Below are 12288 nucleotides of genomic sequence, written 5' to 3' on the forward strand. Positions count from 1 at the left end.
CTCGTAACCAAGGTAAATATCGGGTAACCACTTCTCTTAGTTACCCGATGTTTACGTTGGTTACGTGTACAGACGCTCGTAACCAAGATAAATATCAGGTATCCAAGCAAGTTACCCGATGTTTACCTTGTTTACGAACCTACGCAGTTGTAAGAAGCCGGCTCCCAGTCTGGCACGTTTAGTTCCCCTCACTCCCGATCACATGACTCCAATGCCCGCCCCTAAACATCTAGTGACAGGATCCTGCAAAATAACACATGCGTTAGTGTTACATCTCGTGGCTCTCCTCTTGCAAGGAATGAGGTGGTCCCCCATTCCTTGTCTGCCGCGAGCCCTCTTGCTCAGCAGCGCCAAAGGCCTGGGAGACTGCAGGAGTTTCCTCCTCCTAGATGCAGCAGAAGGGTGACACCTAGTGGTTTACTCCTTGTAAGGAATGGAGTGGTCTCCCATCCCTTGCCTGCCACGTGTCCTCCTGCTCAGCATCGCAGAGGGTCGGAGTGGTTGCACAGTGTGCAAAGGATAGATGCTCAGGGAAGCAGCAAGACTTCCCTTAGCTCTGCACATTGTGAAACCGAAGATCCCGCCTTTATGACCCAGAGGCAGGAGGTTGAGCATGTGCCCCACGTGACGTCTTCTGATTCGCTCACTGGTATCACACGGCCAGATAACGAGGCTGGTGATGTGCTGAATCCTGACTGGCCGGGCCAGGACGTCACAGATCATGATTGGGTCACATCCGTCTCGCGCCCGCCCTTGGCTGGAGCTACATCTCCATAAAAACCCCTCCTGCCATCATGGCGGCGCGCGACCGTCTTCTATGTTTGGATGTCTGGCAGCGTGCTGCCACGCCACTGTACAGACGTCATTGTCTTTCGTGGGCTTTGCCCTTGCTGCTCAGGCAGCACCTGGTTTGCAGGCCGTGTTCCTGCCTTGCTGCTCCGGCAGTATCTCCTTCAACAGGCCGTGTTCCTGTCCCAGGTGAGCTCCTCGAGTCTCCACCGGACTCACCTGGTTATTGAAAGCACACGTGCGTGGGCACCTCTGTGCTACCCTCGTGCCATATCCTGTGACTCCCGCTGGCACACGTGCGTAGGCACCTCTGTGCGTCCCCGTGCAACAGGTACACCGTACGAGAAGCCCCGAGCCATACAACCCTCACGGGTTAGGGCGTACCGGTGTACATAGATCGTCTGTGACGTTCCAGACGATCACTAGTAGCAACCCGCTCACTCTTTCCTGACCATAGCAGCGGTCCCTTACACCGCACAGTGGACCTTGACCGGCGGAAGCTGTCCATTTCCCATCTTGGCACGCTTCCCCGGGTCCCCCTCGTAACACGTTAGCATGCGTTTTTTGCTGTAAAAGCAGGATCCGCTTTTACAGCAAAAAAACGTTCATGACGCATGTTAAAAAAACATAGTGTGAAAGCAGCCTTATATAGGCCAGTTAAGCTCAGCACATGGAGCGTGTCCGGCTACTTACAAAGCCCAACATGGAGCACAGGAAAGTTTAGCAGAGCGGGGGAAGGAGCAGATCCCAGACACGGGACAGGCGTGTAACAAGTGGATGTTGTCAGCCAAATATCCAACAATGACCCATAAAATTGTGACAACTCTGAATTTCTCTTCCCCTTACATCTATTGATTAGTTTTCTATTGATCTATTCTCCCCTTTATCAGTGATTACCATTTATTTTTATCCTTTATCAAGTAAAATAATAATTGCAGATAGTGAAAGTCATTCTTCTGTGTTACCCAAGTAATAACCTATACTAAAATGGATTTATCCCCTGTTTGTCGCAGGAGTCACACTTCTAGGGGGGAGATCGATTGCTGCCTTTCTCTGCACCATGATAAACATTTGGCTCATAGCACAATGTCGGGCAAACACTTTCTGATGGTTAGTAGACATGGTTTGATGCCTTATGCTAACCATATATATATATATATATATATATATATATATATATATATATATATATGAACATGATTCTTTAGACTATAAAAACATCTACCATTTCACAGAAGTAAATCTTGGAGAAAAACCCTCCCAATAACTATTTCAAGGACACCTCAGACTGTAATCCTGATAAATGTAATTAATTATCAAAGGGAAAATGTTCATTCAGAGAATTTTAGAATTCAGAAAATGAAGAGGAGGAAGGAGAACCAATAAGAAGGATATGAAAAGATCTCCAATACGGAACAAAAAAAAATGAACTTGAATATGAATGAATGAAAATGTCTCTGGGAAGATCTCTGGTGAGTCGGGGATCGGAAAGGTCACAGCACCTTATTGTTCGCAGGTCTGCAACTTGATTTGACTGAATCTACTTTCTACTGTAGGAGTTAAGGACTCTTTCAAATCTGGCTATCCTTTGTAGCCTTAACCACTTAACGACCAATGACGTCCTGGGTACGTCATGGATCATGTGTGGTTATGTGCAGGCCGCAGCCATCTGCGCACATATCAGCTGTTTTCAATAGCTGACATGTGTTCCTGCTAGTCGTGAGTGGAATCGCTTCCACCCGCGACTATTAACCCCTTACACCTCACTCCCAAAATCTTGCAGCGAGATGTATATGCGCGCCGCCATTATGCTGACTTACCCCGCCCCATCGAAAGTCATGTGACATGATCACGTGACTTCCAGTGGTTGCCATGGTAGCACAGGGTCATGTGATGATACTTGTAGCTAACATGAGTCACTTCCACTCAATGCCAGAATACTGCAGGCATTGAAAGTAAAGCAGCATATCTGCAGATCTCAGCTCTGTAGCTGTGATCAGCAGATATGGCAGAGTGATCAGATTGCTGATCGCTATAGCCCCCTAGGGGGACTAGTAAAATTAAAAAAAAAAAAAGTTTTAAAAAATTAAAAAAACCTAAATGTTCAAATCACCCCCCTTTCACCCCATTGAAAATGAAAGGGTTAAAAAAATAAAAAATATACACATATTTCGTATCGCCAAGTTCAAAAATGCCCGATCTATCAAAATATAAAATCAATTAAAGTGATTGGTAAATGGCGTAGCAGCAAAAACATTTCAAACACCAAATTTGTTTTTTGGTCGCCGCAAATTTTGTGCAAAATGCAATAACAGGCGCTCAAAATGTACCATCTGCTCAAAAATGGTACAGTTCAAAACGCCATCTCGAGACACAACAAATAAGCTGTCACTGAGCCATAGATCCAGAAAAATGAGAACGCTACGGGTTTAAAAAAATGGCGCAAAACGTGCGCCACTTTTTTTGGATAAGCTTGTTAATTTTTTTTGACCCCTTAACCCCTTCCTGACCCTTGACGCACCATATGCGTCATGAAAGTTTGTGCCTTCCCGACCTTTGCCGCACCGTATGCGTCATGGCGGGTTTCCGTTCCTGTAATCAGGCCCCCCAGCTCAGTGATCTCACCCCTGCCCCAATAATCAGGCCCCCCAGCTCAGTGATCTCACCCCTTCCCCAGTAATCAGGCCCCCCAGCTCTGTGATCCCACCCCTGCTTCAGTAATCAGGCCCCCCAGCTCTGTGATCCCACCCCTGCCCCAGTAATCAGGTCCCCCCTGCTCTGTGATCTCACCCCTGCCCCAGTAATCAGGCCCCCCCTGCTCTGTGATCTCACCCCTGCCCCAATAATCAGGCCCCCCAGCTCTGTGATCCCACCCCTGCTTCAGTAATCAGGCCCCCCAGCTCTGTGATCCCACCCCTGCCCCAGTAATCAGGTCCCCCCTGCTCTGTGATCTCACCCCTGCCCCAGTAATCAGGCCCCCCCTGCTCTGTGATCTCACCCCTGCCCCAGTAATCAGGCCCCCCCTGCTCTGTGATCTCACCCCTGCCCCAGTAATCAGGCCCCCCCCGCTCTGTGATCTCACCCCTGCCCCAGTAATCAGGCCCCCCAGCTCTATGATCTCACCCCTGCCCCAGTGATCACCTCACCCCTGCCACCCCCACACAGACCTACGCTGCCTCCCCTGACCTTCGCTACCTGTAATCACTCGCCACCGATGACCTGGCTTCTGCCAGCCGGCTGGTGTGAGTGACTGCTGCTAGTGATCACCTGCCCCAGTAATCACACCAACCCCCCCACCCACCTGCGGTGATCTGCCCCCTACCTGCGGTGATCAGCCCCCTATCCCAGTGACCCAGCGATGACCTGCACCCCAGCGATCGCCCCTGCGAGTGCCCCTGTGATCGCCCCTGCGCCCCAATGATCGCCCCTGCGATCACCACCGTCCCTGCACCCCAGTGATCACCTGCGCCCCTGCGATCATCCCTCACCTGCGCCCCTGCGATCATCCCTCACTTGCGCCCCTGCGACAGTGATCCTGCCCCACTGATCATGCCCCCTGCTGCTGGCTCCTGCATCTTCTCAGCCCCCTCCTGCCCTCCCCGCGCCTGTCAGCCCCCTCCTACAGTTGAAAGTTTCACCAAACACTCGCACATACACATGCACACTCTAATAAAGTTTAGGGGATTTTTTTACACATGCACACAAAATGTCCCACTCGTCCCAGTCACAAAGGGTGTACTCAGCTGAGGAGGCACATGCTTCCCAAGCTGATATTGAGGGAGGACCTTACTTTTCTCTATTTCTCCCACTCTTCCTCCTCCAGTGACACAGACTCGACATCGCAGGACAAGAAATCATCTGGAGGCCGGGAGGAGAAGAGCTGAAGGCCGGGAGGAGAAGAGCCTGAGGCCGGGAGGAAGATCCACAGTAAAGTGTGAGTAACCCCCAATCTAGCGCTAGTGCACTAAACCACACACACCAAACTGACGTACATTACACCACACTAACCTGAAATACACTACGTCAGGTTGGTATGTGGTGTGGTATAGTATACGTCAGGTTGGTGTGTGTTATAGTGTACATCAGGTAGTGTGTGTGTGTGTGTGTGGGGTGTATACTACACCACACATCAACCTGACACACACCAACCTGAGGTACACTACCCTATACCACACTGCACACCAACCTGACATACACTACACTGTACCACACTGCACACCAATCTGACTTAGTGTATGTTAGGTTGGTGTGTGGTGTATGTCAGGATGGTGTGTGTGGTGTATACTACAACACACACACACACACACACACGAACCAGACGTATACTATACCACACACACACCAACCTGACATACACTACATATTCTCCATACGCCACATGGTGTCCGTAAATAATTGGAGCTAATTTTCCATTCAAATTGTTAGCAAGACACCATGTCTCTTATGGAGAGCCCCTGTGTGCCTAAACATTGGTCCTCCCCCACAAGTGACCCCATTTTGGAAACTAGACCTCCGAAGGAACTTATCTAGATGCATAGTGTGTACTTTGAACCTCCAGGTGCTTCACAAATTGATCCGTAAAAATGAAAAAGTACTTTTTTTTTCACAAATTTTCTTTTAGCCTCAATTTTTTTCATTTTCACATGGGCAACAGTATAAAAATAATACTAAAATTTTCTTGGGCAATTTCTCCTGAGTGCACAGATACCTCATATGTGGTCATAAACCACTGTTTGGGTGCACGGCAGGGCTCGGAAGGGAAGCAGCGCCATTTGACTTTTTGAATAGAAAATTAGCTCCAAAAGTCAAATAGCGCTCCTTGCCTTCCGAGCCTTGCACCCAAACACTTGATTTCCACCACATATGAGGTATCTGTGTACTCAGGAGAAATTGCATAATACATTTTATGGTGTCATTTTTCCTGATACCCTTGTGAAAAAAAGCTATCTGGTTGAAGTAACAATTTTGTGGTAAAAAAAAAATATATATTTTCACGGCTCAACGTTATAAACTTCTGTGAAGCCCCCAGGGGTTCAAAGGGCTCACTAAAAAGCTAAAAAAATTCCATGAGGATTCTAGTTTCCAAAATGGGGTCACTTGTAGGGGAGCTCTATTGTTTAGGCACCTCAGGGGGGCTCCAAACGCAACATGGCATCTGCTAACTATTCCATACAATTTTGCGTTTGAAAAGTTAAATGTTGCTCCTTGCCTTCCGAGTCCTGCCGTGCACCTAAACAAGTAATTTCCACCACATATGAGGTATCGGTGTACTCGGGAGAAATTGCACAATAAATTTTATGGTGTCATTTTTCCTGATACCCTTGTGAAAATGCTAAATTTTATGGCTAAAGTAACATTTTTGTGTAAAAAAGTAAATTTTCATTTTTTCCTTCCACATTGCTTTGATTCTTGTGAAGCACCTAAAGGGTTAATAAACTTCTTGAATGTGGTTTTGAGTACTTTGAGGTGTGCAGTTTTTAGAATGAGGTCACTTTTGGGTATTTTCTGTCACCTCGGCCTCTCAAAGTCACTTCAAATATGACGTGGTCCCTAAAAAACATTTTTTGTAAATTTTGTTGGAAAAATGAGAAATTGCTGATGAACTTTGACCCCCCTCTAATTGCCTAACAAAAAAAAAAATTGTTTTGAAAATTGCGCTGGTGTAAAGCAGACATGTGGGAAATTTTATTTAGTAACTATTTTATGTGCCATATTTCTCAGATTTATGGGCATAAAATTTCAAAATTTGAAAATTGCGCAATTTTCAAAATTTTCGCCAAATTTCTGAAATTTTCAGAAATGAACGCAAAAAAATATTAGCCTAAATTTACCACTTTCATGAAGTACTATATGTCACGAAAAAACAATGTCAGAATCGCCAGGATCCGTTGAAGCATTCCAGAGTTATAACCTGTCAAAGTGACACTGGTCAGAATTGCGCAAAATGGTGAGGTCAGTAAGGTCAAAATAGGCTGGGATTTGCCTGCCTCCAGAGATTCGCTTTTGGGCCTAAATTCAGTAACTGGATTCATATGTTGTATAGGTCCCCGACAGCCAGGATACTAGTCAATGGTGCTATGTCTACACCCTTCGCATTGAACCGGGGCACAAGATAGGGATGCCCTCTGTCTCCAGCATTGTTTGCACTAGTTATTGAAGCTTTGGCAATTAGAATCCGCTCTCATCCACAGATCACTGGAATCACTATAGCCGACCGAACAGATCAAATAGGATTGTATGCGAATGACATGGTTGTCTTCTTAGATCGAGTGCAAGAGACTCTACCGGTGGTTATAGACACAATAGATACATTTGGGGAGTTTTCGGGACTACGCATCAACTGGGATAAGTCGGCTTTGATGCCATTAATGCATGGGTCTGGAATTTCAATGGAGGGTAGGTCACCTTTGCAAGTGGTAACTAGCTTTAAATACCTGGGAATACACATACAGAAAGACCATACACTAGACCTGCAGACGAGTATAACACCACTTCTGGAGCACGTTAAACTTAAATACAACTTGTGGAGCAAGCTACCCCTGTCAGTGGTTGGCAGAATAAATTTAATCAAAATGATATTACTTCCAAAGCTTAGTTATACACTACAACATAGTGCAGTATCAGTACCCAAATCCTTCTTCTCAATGTTGAACTCGCTTACTACCTCTTCCATATGGGGGAAATCCAGACCCAAACTTTGGTTATCCATTTTACAGAGATCCAAAAGACTGGGAGGGATGGCTTTACCGGAGTTCTTCCTCTACTACCTCGCGGGACAGCTTAGGGCACTAGAGACTGGATGCCTGGATGTCAGCTGCCAAACTCTGAGAGTCACTTGGCACACGCGGCTGGGACTGATTGTTTAGTGGGTTTTCTGGAATCAGAAGGACTGAGAACACCACGGCAATTACCCATCCTCAGGTTGGCAAGATTAGTCTGGCGACAAGCCAAGAGGGTGGTACACTTCGAAGGGGTGGTGGCAGAACTCCCATTATGGGGGAATAGCCACTTCCATACTCTGAGAGATCACCCCTCGGCGCAATTCTGGGCCACTCACAGCGTCAGTGCATTAGGTGATCTTTTTGTCCCGGGAACCACAACCTTCAAGTCCTTTGAACAAGTCCAGATTGAATATAATGTTCCAAGATCACAATTCTTTAGATACCTGCAGATTCGCACAGCGATTCAATCCCACATTCAGAAAATTGGAGTGAGGAAATTGATATCATCACTTCCTATGATAGGTATTCTAAAATCACAAGGACCTCGAGGCCTCATCTCAGCTATATATACTTACCTGTTGTCAGTGGGGGTGGAGTCTGACCCCTTGCCAGCCCAGGATAGATGGAAATCTCTAATTCCCTCTCTACAGGGAGAGGAATGGGAAGAGATATTGGAATCTCCGACTGCGGTATCCCCTTCGGTTAATAATAAATTGATTCAATGCTACATTGTCCACCAGGCATACCTTACTCCAACTGGATTATTTAGTATGGGCCGTTCTCGTACATCGGAGTGCCCGAGGTGTCATCTCTCAGGGGCAAATTTCATACATATGATTTGGAGCTGTCCCAATATATCTTCGTACTGGCGGGGAGTGACATCTCTGCTGACATCGATTGTGTCGATTCCTGTTTTGTGTGACCCTTTGATATGCCTGTTTGGGGTGGTGGAGGAAGAGTCCTGGGATCATTACATGACAATATTCCTCAGAGAGGCATTGTTTCTGGCTAGGAAATTAATAGCTCTGAGGTGGATGGGAGATTCGAATCCAACTGTGAGGTCCTGGGTTAAACTAGTCAATGCAACCATAGTCTATGAGCGGGTGGTATATTATAATAGGGGTGCCTGGGAAAATTTAACAAAATCTGGGGTTTGTGGAATTCTTCTCCAGACACACTTGCGGAGGTTTGAGGGAGATTATGCGGATAATGGTGGTTCCCGTTAGATGTTGGGATATGAAACACTGTCCAATGGTATATTGAGGTATAATAATGCAATGTGGCTGTTGTTGTTCTTTCTTTCTTCCTTTTTCTATTCCTCTTTCTATCTTGTTTTCAAAATATGGTCATGCTGATAGTTACAGCTGTTCTTATGCTCAATATAAAATTAGATATATATACAAATGATAAGTAGTATGGATAATAACATTGTTCTATCTTAAGTGCTAAAGATATTATGGACTTTATATGACTGTTTATTGTTATATTTAAATATTACTATCTATATACGGAGCTATCTTTATATGGCAAATGTCAGTTGTACCATGTTTGAAATTGTTAATAAAACGAAGTTAAAAAAAAAAATAGGCTGGGGGCTGAAGGGGTTAAATACAAGTAAACCTATTCATGTTTGGTGTCAACAAACTCGCACCGACCTCAGGCATCACACCGACAGATCAGCTTTACCATATAGGGAACATGGTGAATAAAATATCCCAAAAACTATTGTGCGATCACACTTCTTTTGCAATTTTTCTGCACTTGGAATTTTTTAGTTCAAATTACCATATTTTTCGGACCATAAGACGCACTTTTTTCCCCCCAAATGATGGGGGAAAGTTGGGGGTGCGTCTTATGGTCTGACTGTGGCTGCGGGGAATGAGGGTGCTGCGGTGGAGCGGGTCATCGGGGGCAGGAGCAGGCTGTAGCAGCCTGCCGTGACCACGTGGGCCCGCTCATTTAATATGCACACCCATCCTCCCACCCATCTCTCAGCGGTGAAGTCGGCGCTGACAGGTGGGCGGGAGGATGGGCAGGGATAAACAGTCGGCCCGCATGATCACACCTGGCAACTGAAGCCTGGAGTGATCATGTGCGGCTGTATTCACTGCCCCCCGAGCATCATCATCAGTGCGGGGGGCAGTGAATCAGTACAGATTACTCACCGTTCCCCTGCAGTATCGCTCCTCCTCCCGTCTGTCCGGTCAGCTGACTTGCGTGACTAGCGGCGCGCACACGCAGCCGCTGGCACAGACCACCGGAGGACATCGCGATGCTGCAGTGAGACGGCTGCATTCAGCGGCGCTGCCGCTGACATTGACGGTAAGAGGAGCTGTGCTGCAGGGAGTGAGGTGAGGTGAGTTTGAATGTTTATTTTTTTTATGTGCCACAGGATGCGGCCATACACCAGGATAAGAGCATATAGCAGGATAGGGGTATATTATGAGCAGCATGGGGAGTATATGAGCAGGATGAAGGTATATAGCAGGCTGGGGAGTATATGAGCAGGATGAGGGTATATAGCAGGCTGGGGAGTATATGAGCAGGATGAGGGTATATAGCAGGCTGGGGAATATATGAGCAGCATGGGGAGTATATGAGCAGGATGAGGGCATATAGCAGGATAGGGGTATATTATGAGCAGCATGGGGAGTATATAGCAGGCTGGGGAGTATATGAGCAGGATGGGGAGTATATGAGGAGGATGAGGGTATATAGCAGGCTGGGGAGTATATGAGCAGGCTGGGAGTATATGAGCAGGACATTACCCCATAACAGTGTCAGCAGCAGATCCTCGCCCCATAACAGTGTGTCATTACCACATTTTTTGCTTAAAATTTTATTTTCCTATTTTCCGCCTCTAAAACCAGGGTGCGTCTTATGGTCAGGTGCGTCTTATAGTCTGAAAAATACGGTAAGTTTTATTATAATTTTGCACAAAAAGTAACATCAACATTGCAAATCAATTTATCAGTATATGGAGTAATCACATTGAGAAGGCATGTAATTACAAAAAGATAAGACTAATTTATATCCCAGTAGTTAACATAAAATAAACATCTCCTCCGTGGAAGCTCAGGAGGTTTTAAGATGGTGAGTAGGTTAGAAAGATGTGAGTAAGAAAAGGAGTAGGAAGGGGAAAATTAAACAAGGACTTGAGAGGAAGGAACAAGAAGGATCACAGATTAAGCAAGTAGGAACAAACATAAGGGAAGTCCGAGGGAAAAAAATGTCATCTAGCCTGCGCGGGCGCCCCCCCCAAACAGGGATGGACCAGTTCCTGCTCATCTTAGTCCCCTCGGCTAGCCATGAGTCTCTATCAGGTGAATCCCTGAACAAGATCCATGGAGTCCATAGGTCTAGGACTATCACTGATGTATCCGTGGTCTGTCCGATCAGTTCCTCTAATCTAAACATGTCATTCAATTCTGTGATCAAGTCCAACCTAGCAGGGGTCTGTGTCTGTTTCCAGAATCTAGGTATGAGTCTTCTCGCCGCTGCTAGGACGTGTCGAAGGAGACTTTTTTTGAATCTAGAAATCGAAAAGGTGCAGAGCGATAAAAGCGCGAGCTCTGGGGAGGGAGTGACTCTGCGCGTTGAAAGCCGGTTAATGAGATCAAATGCTGCCAACCAGAAGCCTCTAATGGATTCACATGACCACCATATATGCATGTATGAGCCTCTGTCTCGTAAGCATCTCCAACAGGTGTCCGGAGTCGTTGGGAACATCGCATGGACAGCAGTGGGACAACGGTACCATCTATATAGTATCTTGCACCCCCTCTCCTGTGTCAACGCGCTGAGTGAAGATTTCTGTGTAAAGAGCAAAATTTTTGCTCTATCTTCTGTAGTCAGGGATCTGCCCAAATCGACCTCCCATCTAGAGAAGAAGGTGGGTGGGTCTACTGACGCAATTCTACTTTCCATAAAAGTTTTGTACTGCAGCGATACAGTATGTTCTGGAGGGTCCCTCACCTTGCAGAGCAACTCGAAGGGCAACAATGATCTAAAAATGTTTCCCTGTGGATGGAGAGAGCTAATATAGCTCTGTAGTTGTCTGTGAAAAAAACATGCATCGGGGGGGAGGGGGGGCTGGGAGTTCTGAAATAGGTCACTGAAAGGTATAATAGTAGTTGGAGAACTGAAATCTGATATCGTCGGATGATCTGCTCTATGTTTGGGTAGGAATTTAGTTCTATTAATCCCCGCTGAAAAGAGTGGGTTGTCATAGATAGGTATGAGGGGATTAGGGGTTGAGAAGAGGCGCAAGAGCCTTGATCCTTGTCTGACAAAGCAAGCTAGGTTTCTTATAAGGAAAGAGGGCATGATACTTAAGGCCGAAGGGATATGGTTAGACCAGATGAAAACCAGAGGGCTACAACCCTTTTTCGTTTGGGAACCCTCCCCACACACACCTATTGCCAATCCACATCGTATATATAGCCTGGGTCTCAGCTTCCCATACACGGTAAGTTTTTTAACTGCATGAGAGGACACACACAAGCTAGGGACCCCAACGTAGAGAAATACTTTGGCGTAGTGTTGGGGCTCTATTGCATTGATCAATTCAGTAGCTAAATTTCTCTTTATTCATATATTCATGGCAGTAATGCAGGTTCCATTTTTCACATTTCATTCTTACATATAGCTATTGAATTTTTCATGTCAGTATTCACACGGCAGTTTCTGCTATTCCATGTATTCCCCTTACATAGTCACTGGTGTGCATACCTTATCTCCCCATAGAAAAGAGTGGGTTGTCATAGATAGGTATGAG

Source organism: Anomaloglossus baeobatrachus, chromosome 5 (assembly GCF_048569485.1).
Source record: "Anomaloglossus baeobatrachus isolate aAnoBae1 chromosome 5, aAnoBae1.hap1, whole genome shotgun sequence".
NCBI classification, from domain to species: Eukaryota; Metazoa; Chordata; class Amphibia; order Anura; family Aromobatidae; genus Anomaloglossus; species Anomaloglossus baeobatrachus.